Below are 17,487 nucleotides of genomic sequence, written 5' to 3' on the forward strand. Positions count from 1 at the left end.
GAAATTATATTGAATTCCTCATGTTGCTGGATTTTTCTGCAATGAGAACAGCGCTCTTTGCCATTACCGGAAAACTCCTGTAACCTGCCATCTGATTGTTCAGAAATCCCAATGGTTTGGTATCTGACTCACTATGTGCTCAATCCCAGGCTCCGTCTCACATTCTGGAGCCCCATTTCTCACACTCACTTTAACCTCACCAGGCCCCAGTTCCTGTGCTCCCTTTAAACCTCCCAGGGCCCCTGATTCCCAAGCTCTCTGTAAACTTACCTGGTCCTATCTCCCCTAGTGCCTTTCAACTTACCTGGCAAATTTAGTGTATTTTTGTATTGTGTAATATATAAAGCAGAGTAAATTCAAAGTGTATTGGAGTACTAATTGGCATAACATCCAATGAGTCTGGATTAATGGAGTTTTACTGTACATGGTAAATTTGACATTAAGTTCTGCCTTTGCACAAGCACAGTTAAAACAAGGAAGTCCAAAGGCCACTATGCTAATATACCCTGCTTCTCCATGGGTGTGTGGCACAGCTATCTTCACTGAAGTGACTGTGTTGGTGTGAACCCAATGTTAATTAACAACTGGTACTGCATTAAAGTCAACAGGAAGGAGGACAACCATCACATTCAGGAGCATGGTTTTGAACTGCATGAGAGCCATACCATTCTTTGGACAGCTCTGAGCATAAGTGCCACAAAATACAGTTTTTTCGTGCTTTCCATTCATTTGATATGATTTAGAGTCATACAGAACGGAAATGGGCCCTTCAGCCCACTGGTCCATGCTGATCAAGATTCCAATCTAAGCTAGTCCCATTTGCCTGCATTTGGTCTATATCCCTCTAAACCTTTCCTATCCATAAACCTAAGTGCCTTTTAAATGTTGTTAATGTACCTACCTCAACCACTTCGTCTGGCTGCTCATTCCATATACTGACCACCCTCCGGATGAAAAGGTTGCCCCTTAGGTTCCTATTAAACCTCTCCCTTCTCACCTTAAACCTATGCCCTCTAGTTCTTGATTCTCCAACCCAGGGAAAAAGACTGTGTGCATTCACCCTTTCGATGCTACCCATAATATTATACACTTCCATAAGATCACCCCTCATTCTCCTACGCTGCAAAGAAAAAAGTCCCAAACTGCTCAACCTCTCTGTATAACTTAGTCCCTTGAGTCCCGGCAACTTCTTCATAAATCTCCTCGGCACTCTGTCCATCTTAGCGGCATCTTTCCTATAGCAGGGTGACCAAAACTGAACACAATATTCCAAATGCAGTCTCACCAGCACCTTGTCCAACTGCAACATAACGCACCAGCTTCTATACTCAGTGCTCTGATTGATGAAAACCAGTGTGTCAAAAGCCTTCTTCATGCCCCGTCTACCTGTGACAACACATTCAGGTAACTAGGTACTCCAAGGTCCCTCTGTTCCACAGCACTCCCCAGGGCCCTACTATTCACTGCAGAAGTCCTACACATTTGTCTTCTCAAAATGCAACACCTGACACTTACCTGAATTAAACTCCATTTGCCATTCCTCGGCCTATTCACCCAGCAGATCAAGATCCCTCTGTAAATCCTGAGAACCATCTTCACTGTCAACAATACCACCTATTTTAGTGTCACCTGCAAACTTACTAACCATGTCTTGTACATTCTCATGCACTTCTTTGCTATAGATGACCAACAGCAATGGGCCCAGCACCGACCCCTGGGGAACACCACTAGTCACCGGCCTCCAGTCTGAAAAAACAACCTTCCACCATCACCCTCTGTTTCCTATCATCAAACCAAGTGTGTATTCAATTCGCTGGCTCCCCTTGGATCCCATGCAATCTAACTTTCCGTGTGGAACCTTATCAAAGGCCTTACTGAAGTCCATATAGACTACATCTACCACCCTGCCCTCATCGATCTTCTTAGTTACTTCTTCCAAAAGACTCAATCAAATTCATGAGACATGATCTCTCACGCACAAAGTCGTGCTGACTCTCCCCAATCAAACCCTATCTTTCCAAATGCTTGTATATCTTATCCCTCAGAATTCCCTCTAGCAACTTACCTACCACAGATGTTAGGCTTATATTTGTACAGCTGTCTTTCCCAATCCTATTCATTTAGTTAAAATCCCTCAACTTCTCTTTCTTGTGCTATATATCAACTGCAGTTAAGATTAATGCACTTCCACCATGACCCAGGCCAACCCAAGGTTTTTGCAAGAAAGCTTAACTCTTCCTTTGATTTGCAACCATCCTTTGCACCCCACCTTTCTACACACGCCTATGTTTACTTCCAGATCCTTGCTAATTGGATCTAAGTTTTCAATGTTATATGTCCTTCTTCACTAAGTTCAATCCAATTAATTTCCCTGCATTTTGTCTAAAAAAACAATTTGCTCAACAGTACTTGTATATTTTCCTTCAATTTGAATTAGCTCTAAGTATTACATTTGTTTGAAACAGCTACAAATGAACAATGAGACCACAAAGAAATATTACAGTACAATCATTAACTGTAATCAGTATAGGCTGAAACATCCTTCCAAAGCATAGTGTTCAGATTCACTCTGACTTCAGTAATTCTCATTTAGGACTGAATTTAAAATAAAACTAATAGTGCATTGTTGTTGTGTAATATAAACAGCTGAAGTGGATCGTTCAATGCACTTTTCTGAAAAGACTCATAACCCTCGTAGTCTTTGAACATACTAGGCCTTAAAAAGCAGACATAAATTTCCCTTGTAAAGAATGAAGGGAAATTATTCCTATTCACCATTCAAAAATTCTTTCCGCGGTATATGAAGTGGTCTTTCCTGATTATCAGTAACCATTTTGAATTTCAGCTGCAGTACTTCAAATGGAACTTTAATATGTGGTACAACATACTTCATTATTAAAATTTGTTGATTTTAATTATAATGATGATGACTGAAAAGCTTAAGACAGTTTAAGGATATTCCAGTGTTAACAATGGTGGAACTGTGGGAGCTCCATTTCACATCACCAGAGATAGTTTCAAATTGCCAAAAGGGTAAAAATTGAAGTTATCAGTCTAAGACATGGTAGATCTTGATTTGTCACAGAGTAACACAGCATGGAATCAGGCCCTTTGGCCCATCTCATCCATGCTGACCAAGGTGCCTACCTGAGACACAAGAGGAGTCCCTTCCAAAATTGGTTCACACTGTGTGAAGGGAACCACAGCAGAAATTAAGCAGCAGTAACTTACCTGCTGCAAAGCAAAATGAGGTATTACTAAAAAAAACCTACTTTTGATTGAAGAATATTAACAATAGATAAAATCAGCAAAAATAAAAGAACCCAGATATAAAATGGAAGTAGAAGCACTTTTCTAGACAGTGAAGATATTTTTAAAACAGTAAATGCATTGAAGGAAATGAAAGAACAAGCAGAAAATACATCCCATCTCACAGGAGATGTTTGGATTATATCTCTTTCCAATTAATTCTACTGTAGTGATAAGAATTGTACATGTAGTTTCTGTTCCCCTCTGATTAACATGAATGCTGCAGTTATAAAGGAAATGATGTAGCAGGTGACAAATGAAATTTAAAACAATTCAATACAAATAATCCAGTGTATACAATGGGGAATACTGAAGAATCTAATTTATTCCTGGATCAAGACAACCTTGCAGTTCACTCACAGAACAAACTGTGTAATTCATTATTCCCAAAATCACATCATCTTTATAACCAATGCTTAGAGTTCAAGTCCTCGGTTTCATGTGTTGAGCTCTTGTTCAGAGAAATGAAGTTCTAGTGACACTGTTAACAAATAAGAGCACACAAGTGCTTGTGGTCAGCAATTTACTACAGTTGCCTGGAGTTAACCAATTCCGTGACACACATCATCTTGTACCTTTCCTGGGTTATATAGAAAAACACACAATTTACTTGCTTTTAATTTGGGTTTCTGATTCATCAAGATATACTGTTAAATAATTGAACTTCATTAACACCAGATACAAAATGAGAGAAATTTCCCATTGGGATTTGATTTTATGTAGTATTTGGTCCGTGACAATAGTGTCAAACAGCAAAATAACATTCTCATATTAACTGAGGTAATCGAAGCCTTAGTGATCAAGAACAATCACTACCATTCAGTTATGTCTAAATATGAAAACGTTTCAACTCAGATAATTGAATTTTCCTTGATTTCTCATTAAATCTTTTGTTTTTTGTTTTCTTTTGTTCTTTTTCTTTAGCTCATGGAGCAGACTCGATGGGCCGAATGGCCTACTTCTGCTCCTTTGTCTTGTGAAGGCGAAGCACATGGATTCAACAGGCAGCTAGAATTCTAATGATCCATCATGCATTATGATGTTGTTTTAACAACAGTACTCCAACTTGTTTTATGGCACTTGCTTAAGATCTCTCCACTGCTGCCATGCCAGTTCCATATTATTTCATCTCTAGCTTAGGATATATTTGTCTAGAGAAATATTAAAAACCCTTTTGATGAACATTATGTTTACAATAGTTTAAGAATTCATTATGACTAATCTTGTATTTATTCAACTGACTGGAAGATTAGCATAATCGAACAGTTCAGCCGACAAATTTCTGTCATTTACACAGCAGTTGTCAGTTCTTAAATCAATGGTTAAAAATAATCTACCAGCAAGTCATCACGAATAATTATAAATTTCTAATAGATCAGCTGAAACCTTTTTTTTTAATCTATTTTATTGCTGGTAAATTTGTTCTGTGGCTATTAGGACAACTAATGGCACTTCTTTCTCGCAGCATGATGTACCTGACAATTTAATCACTGGTTTTCCAATTTATTCTTTTGCCTGTCATTTTCATAGTATTTTCACTTTAAAATAATCCTGCATATAATTCACCCAGTTTGTTATGTCGCTACAAAATGTGAGCATATTCCTTGGTAAATCAAATGTACCTAATTGTAAACAGAAAACTCATGTAAGATCAAAGTAATCTAAACACGACAGTTCTATGAATAAAACAGATTACTGAACAACTAGACTAAAACCACAATGTGTAGAATAATGCTTGCTTTAAAAGTAGGGTCATATCATGATAGAAAGCAAACACAAAAATCACAAAATTGCTCAACTGTCAAGTATTTTGACAAGACTGCTATCAGGGCACAATGCATAAAGCTGCCCCCTTATTCATACAACGTCAAAATAATTCTTAAACTTTATATGACTCTACTCTTCCCTACTGTAACCTCTTTTCCAATCAAAATTGTTTATAATCTAAAAACTGTGGTGTAACCGAAGACGGGATTTCACTGTCCAATGCTGACTTTGTCTCAGAATTCCAAGCACCAACTGTCAGATGCAGAAATTCTAGACATACTTACAAATTTGGAACTTTATCCATGTCATAAAACTTTATTTGTGTGTTTGCTATTTTTAAAATATTTCAGCTAACAATATTTTGTCATATTTTAAAAATAATTTTAGAATTAAGTCCTTCAATTTTAATAGTTTTTCAATGTCACTAGATGTCAGAGATATTCAAAAACTATTACAAATCACTGGGAAAATTGGGCTAGAACTATACTGGCTGTCAAGTTTAGCAGAGAGGACTTCTGCACTGTACCACTGGAGACCCTGTCACCATCTAGGTGATGTCACTCCAGTCCAGGGTGCTTCAGGCCAGTAGGTTTCAGTGGTCTTCCTTTGCCCATTAAGTACAGGGGAGGGAAGACTGCTGATGGTCATTTTGAGCAGGGTGACCAGGTCAGAATGATACATCCTGTATCTTTACGACAGTGGTCATGAGTAAAATTTAATCAGACCGAAAGCCCAAATGTCAGCTTTGTTTATCTCTCTCCACAGACACTGCCTGACTGCTGAGTATTTCCAGTATTCCCAAACAGGAAACCATGGATGAACCGGGAGATCCAATCCCTATTGAAGTCGAGGACTGCTGCACACAAACTGGTGATCCTGATCTGTACAAGAAATCCAGATCTGACCTTTGGAAAGCTATCAGGGATGCCAAGAGGCAATACCAACTCAAAATAGAGTCCCGGACCAGCTGTCAGTTATGGCAGGCCTTACATGCCATAACAGGCTACAAGACGAAGACAGGCTGCACAGTTAACAACAGCACATCCCTTCCTGATGAACTTAACACATTCTATGCCCGTTTTGAATAAAAGGGAAGTGGATTGTCACCACCCACCCTGACAGCCTCCAATGCAACTGAACCTGTGGTCACCGTTGAGGACATAAGGTCAGTCTTCCGGAGAGTGAACACGAGGAAAGCATCTGGCCCAGGTGGTGTACCTGGCCGTGTGCTCAGATCTTGTGCTGATGAGCTGGCAGAAGTATCTGCAGACATATTTAACCTCTCCCCGTTTCAACCTCAAGCTCCCACCTGTTTTAAGAATACCACTATCATTCTGATACCGAAGAAAAGTAAGGTAACGTGCCTCAATGACTACCGACCAGTGGCTCTGGCATCCACCATCATGAAGTGCTTTGAGAGGCTGGTCATGGCCTTCCAGACAATCTTGATCCACTGCAATTCGCTTATTGCTGAAACAGGTCCACAGCGGACGCCATCTCCCTGGCCCTACACTCAGCTCTGGAGCATCTGGACAGTAAAGACACCTACGTTAGACTATGGTTTATTGATTACAGCTCTGCCTTCAATACAATAATCCCAAGCAAACTTGTCACTAAACTCCGAGACCGAGGACTCAACACCTCCCTCTGTAACTGGATTCTCGACTTTCTAACCAACAGATCGCAATCAGTGAGGATAGGCAGCAATACCTCTGGCACAATTATTCTCAACACTGGTACCCCACAAGGCTGCGTCCTCAGCCCTCTACTCTACTCCCTATACACTCATGACTGTGTGGCCAGATTCTGCTCTAACTCCATCTACAAGTTTGCAGATGATACCACCGTTGTAGGCCGTATCTCAAACAGCGATGAGTCGGAGTACAGGAAGAAGATAGAGAGCGTAGTGGAATGGTGTAATGACAACAACCTTTCCCTCAATGTCAACAGAAGAGCTGGTCATTGACTTCAGGAAAGAGGGCGGTGTACATGCACCTGTCTACATCAATGGTGCTGAGGTCGAGAGGGTTGAGAGCTTCAGGTTCCTGGGAGTGAACATCACCAACAGCCTGTCCTGGTCAAATCACGCAGATGCCATGGCCAAGAAAGCTCACCAGCACCTCTACTTCTTCAGGAGGCTAAAGAAATTTGGTTTGTCCCCTTTGACTCTCACCAACTTTTATTGATGCACCATAGAAAGAATTCAATCTGGATGCATCATGGCTTGGTACAGCAACTGCTCTGCCCAGAACCGCAGGAAAATGCAGAGAGATGTGGACACAGCTCAGCACATCACGGAAACTAACCTCCCCTCCTTGGACTCTATCTTTATGTCTCGCTGTCTTGGTGAAGCAGCCAGCATTGAGCCTTGGTGATCAGCCAAGGCTCAAATTTGATGAGCTGGAGTTGCAGCTTCAAACACTGCGCAGCATCAGGGAGGTGGAGAGTTATGTAGATACCGTACATCAGGAGACAGTCACCCCCTTAGAGCAGGTACTTCTGGAGTCCAGGAAGTAGATAGAAGGGTGACTGTCAGGGGAGGAAAAAGGAAAAAGAAAACGAACAGGCAGATAGAGCAGAGGACCCCGGAGGCTGTTCCCCTCAATAGCAGCTTTTCCGCTTTGGAAGCTGTTGAGGGAGATGACCTGCCGGGGCCTAGCAGCAGTAGCCAGGTCTATGGCACTGGGACCGGTCCTGCTGCTCAGAAGGGAAGGGAGGAGAAGAGGAAGGCAGTAGTGATAGGGGACTCAATAGTCAGGGTACAGATAGGAGATTCTGTGGCAGTGAGCATGAATCCCAGATGGTATGTTGCCTCCCAGGTGCCAGGGTCCGGGATGTCACTGATCGGGTCCACAGGATTCTAAAGTGGGAGGGAGAACAGCCAGAAGTCGTGGTTCATGTTGGTACCAACAACATAGGTAGGAAGAGGGATGAGGTCCTGAAAAGTGAGTTTAGCGAGCTAGGCAGAAGGCTGAAGAACAGGACCTCAAGGGTAGCAATCTCGGGATTGCTGCCAGTGCCACGCGATAGTGAAGGTAGGAATAGGAGGAGATGGCAAATAAATACGTGGCTGGGAAGTTGGTGCAGGAGGGAGGGTTTTAGGTTTTTGGATCATTGGGATCTCTTCTGGAGAAGGTGGGACCTGTACAGAGAGGACGGTTAAACCCGAACCTGAGGGGGGCCAATATCCTTGCAGCCAGGTTTGCTAGGGTGGTTCAGGAGGGTTTAAACTAGACTGTGAGGGGGAAGGGAACTGGAGGAGTAGGTCAGACGAAGAAGGGGATGGGGAAAAGTCAGATCTGACAGGTAGAGAGGCTTTGAGGAAGGAGAAGCAGAGTACAGTCTATAAAAGTAGTAAGGTGGATGGGCTAAAGTGCATTTAGTTCAATGCAAGAAGCATCAGGAATAAGGGAGATGAACTGAGAGCTTGGATAAGTACATGGGACTACGATATTGTGGCTATTACAGAGACATGGCTGGCATCAGGGCAGGAATGGATATTGAATATTCCTGGTTTTTCAGTGTTTTAAAAGGGATAGGGATGGGGGGGGAGAAGAGGAGGAGGGGTGGCGATACTGGTCAGGGACACTGTTACAGCTGCAGAAAGGGTAGATAATGTAGAAGGATCCTCTCTAGAGTCAATATGGGTGGAAGTTAGGAACAAGAAAGGAGCAGTTACCCTCCTGGGAATATTCCAATAGGCCCCCCGGTAGCAGTAGGGATATTGAGGAGCAGATTGGGAGGCAGTTTTTGGAAAGATGTGAAAATAACAGGGTTATTATAATGGGAGACTTCAACTTTCCAAATATTGATTGGCACCTACTTAGTGCCAGAGGTTTAGACGGGGCGGAGTTTGTTAAGTGTGTCCAGGACAGATTCCTGACGCAGTATGTTGACAGGCCGACTAGAGGGGATGCCATATTAGATCTAGTTTTAGGTAATGAACTGGGACAGATGACAGATCTATCGGTGGGTGAGCATTTGGGGGACAGTGACCATTGCTCCATAACCTTTAGAATTGTCATGGACAGGGATAGGAGCAAAGAGGACAGGAAGATATTTAATTGGGGAAGTGTGAATTATGAGGCTATAAGGCGAGAACTTGGGAGTGTAAATTGGGATGACATTTTTTTTAAGGGAAATGTACTATGGAGATGTGGTCGATGTTCAGGGATCTTTTGCAGGATGTTAGGGATAAATTTGTCCCGGTGAGGCAGAGAAGGAATGGCAGGGTTAAGGAACCGTGGGTGACGAGAGAGGTGGAACAACTAGTTAGGAAGAAGGCGGCAGCATACATAAGGTGTAAGCAGCAAGGATCAGACAGGGCTCGTGAGGAATATAGAGTAGCAAGGAAGGAGCTTAAGAAAGGGCTGAAGAGAGCGAGAAGGGGACATGAAAAGGCTTTGGCGAGTAGGGTTAAGGAGAATCCCAAGGCTTTTTTCTCGTACGTGAAGACCAGAAGGATAGCTAGAGTAAAGGTAGGTCCGATTAAAGACAAAGGTGGGAGGATGTGCCTGGAAGCTGTGGAAGTGGGTGAGGTTCTCAATGAATACTTCTCTTCAGTATTTACCAAGGAGAGGGGTCTTGATGATGCTGAGGACAGTGTTGGTAAGGGTAATGTTCTAGAGTATGTAGATATCAAGAGAGAGGATGTGTTGGAGTTGTTAGAAAATATTAGGACAGATAAGTCCCCGGGGCCTGATGGAATATTCCCCAGGCTGCTTCGTGAGGCGAGGGAGGAGATTGCTGAACAGTTGGTTAGGATCTTTGAGTTCTCGTTGTCCATGGAGATGGTACCGGAGGATTGGAGGATGGTGAATGTTGTCCCTTTATTCAAAAAAGGTAGTAGGGATAGTCCAGGGAATTACAGACCAGACAGCCTTACGTCTGTGGTGGATAAGCTGTTAGAAAGGATTGTAAGAGATAGAATCTATGAACATTTAGAGAATCATGGACTGATTAGGGACAGCCAGCATGGCTTTGTGAAGGGAAGATCTTGCCTCACAAGCCTGATAGGGTTCTTTGAGGAGGTGACCAGGAAGATTGATGAGGGTAGTGCAGTGGATGTGGTCTACATGGATTTTAGTAAGGCACTTGACAAGGTTCCGCATGGTAGGCTTCTTCAGAAGGTCAGAGGCCGAGGGATCCAGGGATGCTTGGCAATGTGGATTCAGAATTGGCTTGCCTGTAGAAAGCAGAGGGTTGTGGTGGAGGGAGTGCATTCGGATTGGAGGGATGTGACTAGTGGTGTCCCACAGGGATCGGTTCTGGGACCTCCACTTTTTGTGATATTCATTAATGACTTAGATGAGGGGGTGGAAGGCTGGGTCAGCAAGTTTGCAGATGACACAAAGATCGGTGATGTTGTGGATCATGTGGAGGGCTGTCGAAGCTCACAGAGGTATACTGATAGGATGCAGAGCTGGGCTGACAAGTGGCAGATGGAATTCAATCCAGAGAAGTGTGAGGTAGTACACTTTGGAAGGACAAACTCCAAGGCAGAGTACAAGGTAAATGGCAGGATTCTGGGCAGTATGGAGGAGCAGAGGGATCTGGGGGTTCATATCCACAGATCACTGAAAGTTGCCTCACAGGTAGATAGGATAGTTAAGAAAGCTTATGGGATGTTAGCTTTCATAAGTCGGGGGATCGAGTTTAAGAGCTGCGAAGTAATGATGCAGCTTTACAAAACTCTGGTTAGGCCACACTTAGAGTACTGTGTCCAGTTCTGGTCGCCTCATTATAGGAAGGATGTGGAGGCGTTGGAAAGGGTGCAGAGGAGATTTACCAGGATGCTGCCTGGATTGGAGAGTATGAATTATGAGGAGAGACTAAAGGAGCTAGGGCTCTACTCATTCAAGAGAAAGAGGATGAGGGGAGACATGATAGAGATATACAAGATATTAAGAGGAATAGACAGAGTGGACAGCCAGCGCCTCTTTCCCAGGGCACCAATGCTTAAAACAAGAGGACATGGCTTTAAGGTAATGGGTGGGAAGTTCAAGGGAGATGTCAGAGGGAGGCTTTTCACCCAGAGAGTGGTTGGTGCATGGAACGTGCTGCCTGGGGTGGTGGAATATTAACTGTTTCTTTCTCCATGGACGTTGCCTGACCTGCTGATAGGTTGGTCAAGTTCAAGAGATTGTTAAATAAGCATATGTAGGAATTTAAGATAGAGGGATATGTGGGAGGAAGGGGTTAGATAGTCTTAGGTGTGGTTTGACGGGCAGCACAACATGGTGGGCCGAAGGGCCTGCATTGTCCTGTATTGTTCTATGGTTCTATAATCAGGTAGAAGATACAGGAGCCTGAGGGCACATACCACCAGACTTAAGGACAGCTTCTATCCCACTGTGATAAGACTATTGAACGGTTCGCTTACATGATGAGATGGACTATGACCTCACGATCTACCTTGTTGTGACCTTGCACCTTACTGCACTGCACTTTCTCTGTAGCTGTGACACTTTACTCTGTACTGTTATTGTTTTTACCTGTACTCATCAAAGCACTCTGTACTAACCCAATGTAACTGCACTGTGTAATGAATTGACCTGTACGATCGGTATGCAAGCAAGTTTTTCACTGTACCTCGGTACAAGTGACAATAATGAACCAATACCAATACTTTTGGTTTTTATTTCAGAATTCCAGCATTGGCAGTATTTTGCTTTTGAATTATTTAATTCAGTATTACTTCTCTTCTAGAGTGCACAACTTGAAGGAGCTGAGTTACACTCCCCAATAGTTCTGAAATATTAACTGCTTCTTTCTGCATGGATGTTGCCTGACGTGCTGAGTATTTTCAACATTTTCTGGTTTTGTTTCTTTGTCAAAGAGCCCTCATTTCTATCCATTTCAACTGTATAGCAATTCTCCAGAATGGGCATTGACCCTCAGACACCTAAAGAAATCTCACATAGGGAGAAAAGACAGATTTCTCTTTTGCCCAAAAACAAACTGCTGGAAGAGTTCAGCACAACAAGCAGCATCTGTGGAGGCAAAGGGGGGTTGATGTTCTTGGTCAAGACCCTGAAGATGGGAGTTATGTACAGGCTCCAAACAGTAGTCAGGATGTGAGGTACAAAATACACCAGGAGGGAGAAAAGGCATGTGAGAAAGGCAATGTTACAGTGATCATGGGGGACTTCAATATGCAAGTAGACTGGGAAAATCAGGCTGGTAGTAGACTGCAAGACAAGGAATTTGTAGAATGTCCATGAGATGGCTTTTTAGAGCAGCTGGTGGTAGAGCCCACCAGGGAACAGGAAATTCTGGATTTGGTGTTGTGTAATGAGGCAGACTTGATCAGGGAGCTTTAGGCGAAGGAACCCTTTGAAGGCATTGACCATAATATGATAAAATTCACCCTGCAGAGAGAGAAGCTGAAATTGGATGTATTGGTGTTATAGTTGAGTAAAGGTAACTACAGGGGCATGAGAGAGGAGCTGGCCAGAGTTGAATGGAAGGGGACCATAGTAGGAATGACAGTAGAGTTAGCAGGAGTTTCTGGGAGTAATTCAGAAGACACAGCAGAATTTCATCCCAAGGAAGAAGCAGCACCCTAAGGGGAGGATGAGGCAACAAGGGAAGTCAGGGACAGAATAAAAGCAAAAGAGAAGGCAGACAATATGCCAAACATTAGTGGGAAGCCAGAAGACTGGGAAACCTCTAAAAGCCAACAGAGAACAACTAAAAAAGCTCTAAGGGAGGCAAAGATGAAATATGATGGTAAACTAGCCAATAATATAAAAGGAGATTCCAGAATTTTTTTTTAAGATACATAAAGGATAAGAGAGAAGCAAGAGTGGACATTGGACCACTTGAAAATGACGCTGGACAAGTAGTAATGGGAAACAGAGAAATGGCAGAGGAGCTAAATAATTACTTTCTGTCAGTCTTCACAGTGGAAGACATCAGTAACATGCCAGAAATTCAAGAGAGTCAGGGGGCAGAGGTGAGTGTAGTGGCCATTACTGAAGAGAAGGTGCTGGGGAAGTAAAAGGCCTAAAGATGGATAAATCACCTGGACCAGATGGACTACACCCCAGAGTTCTGCAAGAGGAAGCGGAAGAGATTGTAGAGACATTAGTAGTGTTCTTTCAAGAATCACTGGAGTGAGGGAGAGTCCCAGAGGACTGGAAAATCGCAAATGTGACACACCTGTTTAAGAAGGGAGGGAGGCAAAAGACAGGAAATTATAGGCCAGTTAGCTTGACCTCAGTAGTTGGTAAACTTTAAAGTCCATTATTAAAGATGAAATTTTGGAGTACTTGGACGTACATGATAGAGTGAAGTCAGCACAGTTTTGTTCAGGGGAGATCTTGCCTGACAAATCTGTTAGAATTCTTTGAGGAGGTAACAAGCAGGTTAGACAAAGGAGAGTCAGTGGATGTTATTTACTTGGATTTTCAGAAGGCCTTTGACAAGGTGCCACACACAAGGCTGCTAAACAAGAGCCATGGTGGTACAGAGGCAAGGTACCAGCATGGATAGAAGATTGGCTGACTGGCAGAAGTCAGAGAGTGGGGATAAAGGGGTCCTTTTCAGGATGCCTGCCGGTGACTAGTGGAGTTCTGCAGGGGTCAGTGTTGGGACCACAACTTTTCACTTTATACATTGAAGATCTGGATGAAGGAACTGATGGCATTGTGGCCAAGTTTGCAGATGATACCAAGATAGCTGGATGAACAGGTCGTGTTGCAGAGGCAGGGAGTCTGTAGAAGGACTTGCACAGGTTGAGAGAATGGGCAAAGACATGGCAGATGGAATACAGCGTAGGGCAGTGAGGTTATGCACTTTGGTAGGAAAAATAAAGGTGTAGACTATTTTCTGAATGGAGAGAGAATTCAGAAATCAGAGGTGCAAAGGGACTTGGGAGTCCTAGTGCAGGATTCCCTTAAGGTCACCTTGCAGGTTGAGTCAGTAGTAACGAAGGCAAATGCAATGTTCATATTCATTTCAAGAGGACTAGAATATAAAAGCAAGGAAGCACTGCTGAGGCTTTATAAGGTGTTGGTCAGACCACATTTGGAATATAGTGAGCAATTTTGTGCCCTGTATCCAAGGAAGGATGTGCTGGCCCTGGAGAGGGTCCAGAGGAGGTTCACAAGAATGATCCCAGGGATGAAAGGTTTAGCATATGTGGAGCATTTGATGTCTCTGGGCCTGTACTCGATGCAGTTCAGAAGGATGGTGGTGGGGTGGGGGTCTTATTGAAACCTACCGGACACTGGATAGAGTGGATGTAGAGAGGATATTTCCATCAATAGGAGAGTCTAGGATCTGAGGGCACAGCCTCAGAATAAAGGGACGTCCTTTTAAAACTGAGATGAGGAGAAATTTCTTCAGCCAGAGGGTGGTGAATCTGTAAAATCTGTTGTCATAGAGGGCTGTGGAGGCCAAGTCATTGGTGTATTTAAGGCAGAGATTGAAAGGTTCTTGAATGGTAAGGGGGTTAAGGGTAATGGGGAGAAGGCAGGAGAATGGGGTTGAAAAAAAAAATCAGTCATGATTGAATGGAGGAGCAGACTTAATTAGCCGAATGGCCTAACTCTGCTCTTATAATCAGGACTGAGAGTGCAGAGGGAAGCTAGCCAGAATACAGAAGTGAGAGGTAGGGTTGAGACAGAGGTTAGTAGGTGATAGGTAGAACCACGAGGGGGGAAACCGTGAGCCAGGTGGGGAAGGGGATAGGAAAGGTGAACCAAGGTGGAAGAAACGCAGGTAGATAGGTATATGGGTGATGGGCAGATGAAACCAGGTGGGAGAGGGAAATGAGTCTTGGCAAAGCAGGGGGGGGGTGGGGTGCGCGGTAGGGAAGAGAGAAGGATGCAAAAGGTGAACAAAGGGTGGACTGGTGGGAGTGGGGAAGCATGTTCATACCATTGGGTTGAAGGCTACCCACACAGAATGTGAGGTGTTGTTCTTCTAGTTTGAGGTTAGTGTCACAGTAGCAGCGGAGAAGGCAGAGGACAGACAGGTTAGTGTGGGAATGGGGAGGGGAGTTGAACTGACATGCAACTGGAAACTCAAGATGGCCACTGCAGACAGAGCAGAGGTGCTCTCTACAAAATGGTCACCTAGTCTACATTTGATATCGATGATGTAGAGGAAGCCATATAGCAAGCACTGAATGTAGTAGAGCAGATTGAAGGAGCCACATGCGAATCTCTGTCTCACCTGGAGGGGCTGTTTTGGTCCTGGATGATGGTGAGGGAGGACATGAAGGGACAGGTGTTGCACCTCCTACAGTTGCAGGGGAAAGTGCCAGGCGATGGGAAGGGGTGGGTGGGGAAGGATCAGTGGACCAGGGAATCAGAGAGAGAGTGAGAGAGTCCCCAGTCTAAGTTTAAGTCACACCCCTCCTAGCTCCATAATCCCAGCCTTATGACCTCCTCCAAGACCTCGGTGCTTTCTCAGATTCTTTACTCACTCATGGCCATATCAGCTGTCTCAAACTACACCTTGGTGTGTCCATTTCTTTCTGTTCTCTGAGACACTTCCAAAAATCATTTACTTTGATCAAGCTTTTGGTTGCCTTACATAATACTGTCTATGCTCACTTGGTAGTCATCTTTACAAGAAACTTCATAGTACTTTTCTGCATTAAAGGTGCAACAGACATCTAAGTTGTTGTTACTGCTCGGCAATAAAAGTGCAACATCATGATGGAAAATGTTCTTCTGCCAGAAGAACATTAAGGTGAAAAATTATCTGCAAGCCTTTTAAAAAATGTTTTGAAATGGAAAATTCACATTTTGGCTTTAAAGTGACCAATTTATGAAGTCGATTAAACTGTAAATGTGGCACTTTATGCTCACACTTCTTCCAATCAAATATTACTTCCAACCATAATGCATTCATAGCTCTGATAAATGACCTTAAACCATAAAGAACAAACTGTACTGAGACTCATGGAACAGTCTGAAAGCCATAAAATCATGTTTTTTTAATACTGACAAAATAGCAACCACATGCTGCAAGATATTTGAAACTCGTTTGGTTGCCAACAGCCCTCACTAGTTGCTTAAAAGAGCATTCATCATCTGCTGACCACTGGCCTGAAATGATTTTGTTGTTTTATCCATTTGTTATGAATAATTCTTAAAGTTGGGGGTGATTAAATATTTGCTGCAATGCAAATATTTGGTTTAAAGTGTACCCATTGAAATTCCTATTATAGAATATAATTTATGACACTATTAACTACAGAAATGAATAAAAAGCAATTGTAAGAAAAGTTAAGTGTACACTTCAATATTATTTTGCTGATGTGGTAAATAATTTCAAATCCCTACTCTGCATTATGTTACCACATTTATGAAAAGAAAGTTATATTAGAGATGATGTCAGTGACTTTGAACATGATAGTATCCCAAAACAGATCTTATGTCTTAAAAAAATTTTGCAGTGGGAATACATTTCTCCCTTCTCAACACACAACCGGCAGAACATTCCACTGAAGCATTCCTAACTGATTAGTTACATTTAATTGTTGCAAAACCTACTTGGAGATCCTGCCCATGACAGCAGAAATTACTGCAAGGCCTTGAATCAAGACAAGATCTTGCCTGTTCATTCTGTGTCCTAGATTACAATCAGGTTCCTTCTACCAGAAATCGGACCAAAGGGAGATGAAAAAAAAAGAATGAATCAAAGCAAATAAATGATGCCAAGCCACACTGACGTTATTTTATCCATGTACATTATACAAGATCACATTTAGTACATAAGCTTTGAGCACCGCATTTTCAAATGATCTTTTGATCAGTTGAAGAAGTGCAACAGCTTTCATTCTTGGGTTCATTTCTCCAAACTGTAGTGATTCCAAATATATTTATATTTTTAAGCATACTTATGATTTAGGTTTGATTACAGAAATGTTTGTTAGGTGTAACAAAATTATATACACTTTGAAAGTAAAACTTGAGGACAAATTTGTTAGGTTCCAACCAACCGAGGCTTGACTACCACTTACAAATGTGCTTACATGCAGGCCACAAATAGTAGCAAACAATTAGAACGTTCTCCGAACAAAAGACTGTATCAATTATGAATAAGGCATGTTGCACAAATATCTGTTCACGTTTTAAATCAATCAGGTCAGAGTCATAGTTGTACAGTGAGGAAACAGGCACTGTGGTCCACCACATCCATGCTGACCTTTCGCCCATCTACACGAATCCCATTGACCTGCACTGAGAACGTATCCTTCTTTGCCTTGCTTATGTAATTGTTTGTCGAAATGCCCATAAAGGTACTAAATGTATCTGATTCAACACTCTTGTCTAGCACCACATTCCAGTTATCAACCACTCTCTGTGTAAAAAAAAACTTAGCCCCAAGTTCCCCTTTAAATCTCCTACCTCTCGCCTTAAAACTATGCCTTCTTGATTTTGATACCCCTCC

General features: G+C 42.7%; 1 protein-coding gene across 4 annotated transcripts in view; it reads right to left on the reverse strand.

Annotated features, from left to right (window-relative positions):
- LOC127584701 (adenosine kinase-like) overlaps positions 1 to 17,487 on the reverse strand; it is a 280,100-nt gene that overhangs the window by 63,407 nt on the left and 199,206 nt on the right. The gene's annotated exons all lie outside the window — the stretch shown is intronic.

The sequence above is a fragment of the Pristis pectinata genome, chromosome 30 (assembly GCF_009764475.1).
Source record: "Pristis pectinata isolate sPriPec2 chromosome 30, sPriPec2.1.pri, whole genome shotgun sequence".
Lineage (NCBI taxonomy): Eukaryota > Metazoa > Chordata > Chondrichthyes > Rhinopristiformes > Pristidae > Pristis > Pristis pectinata.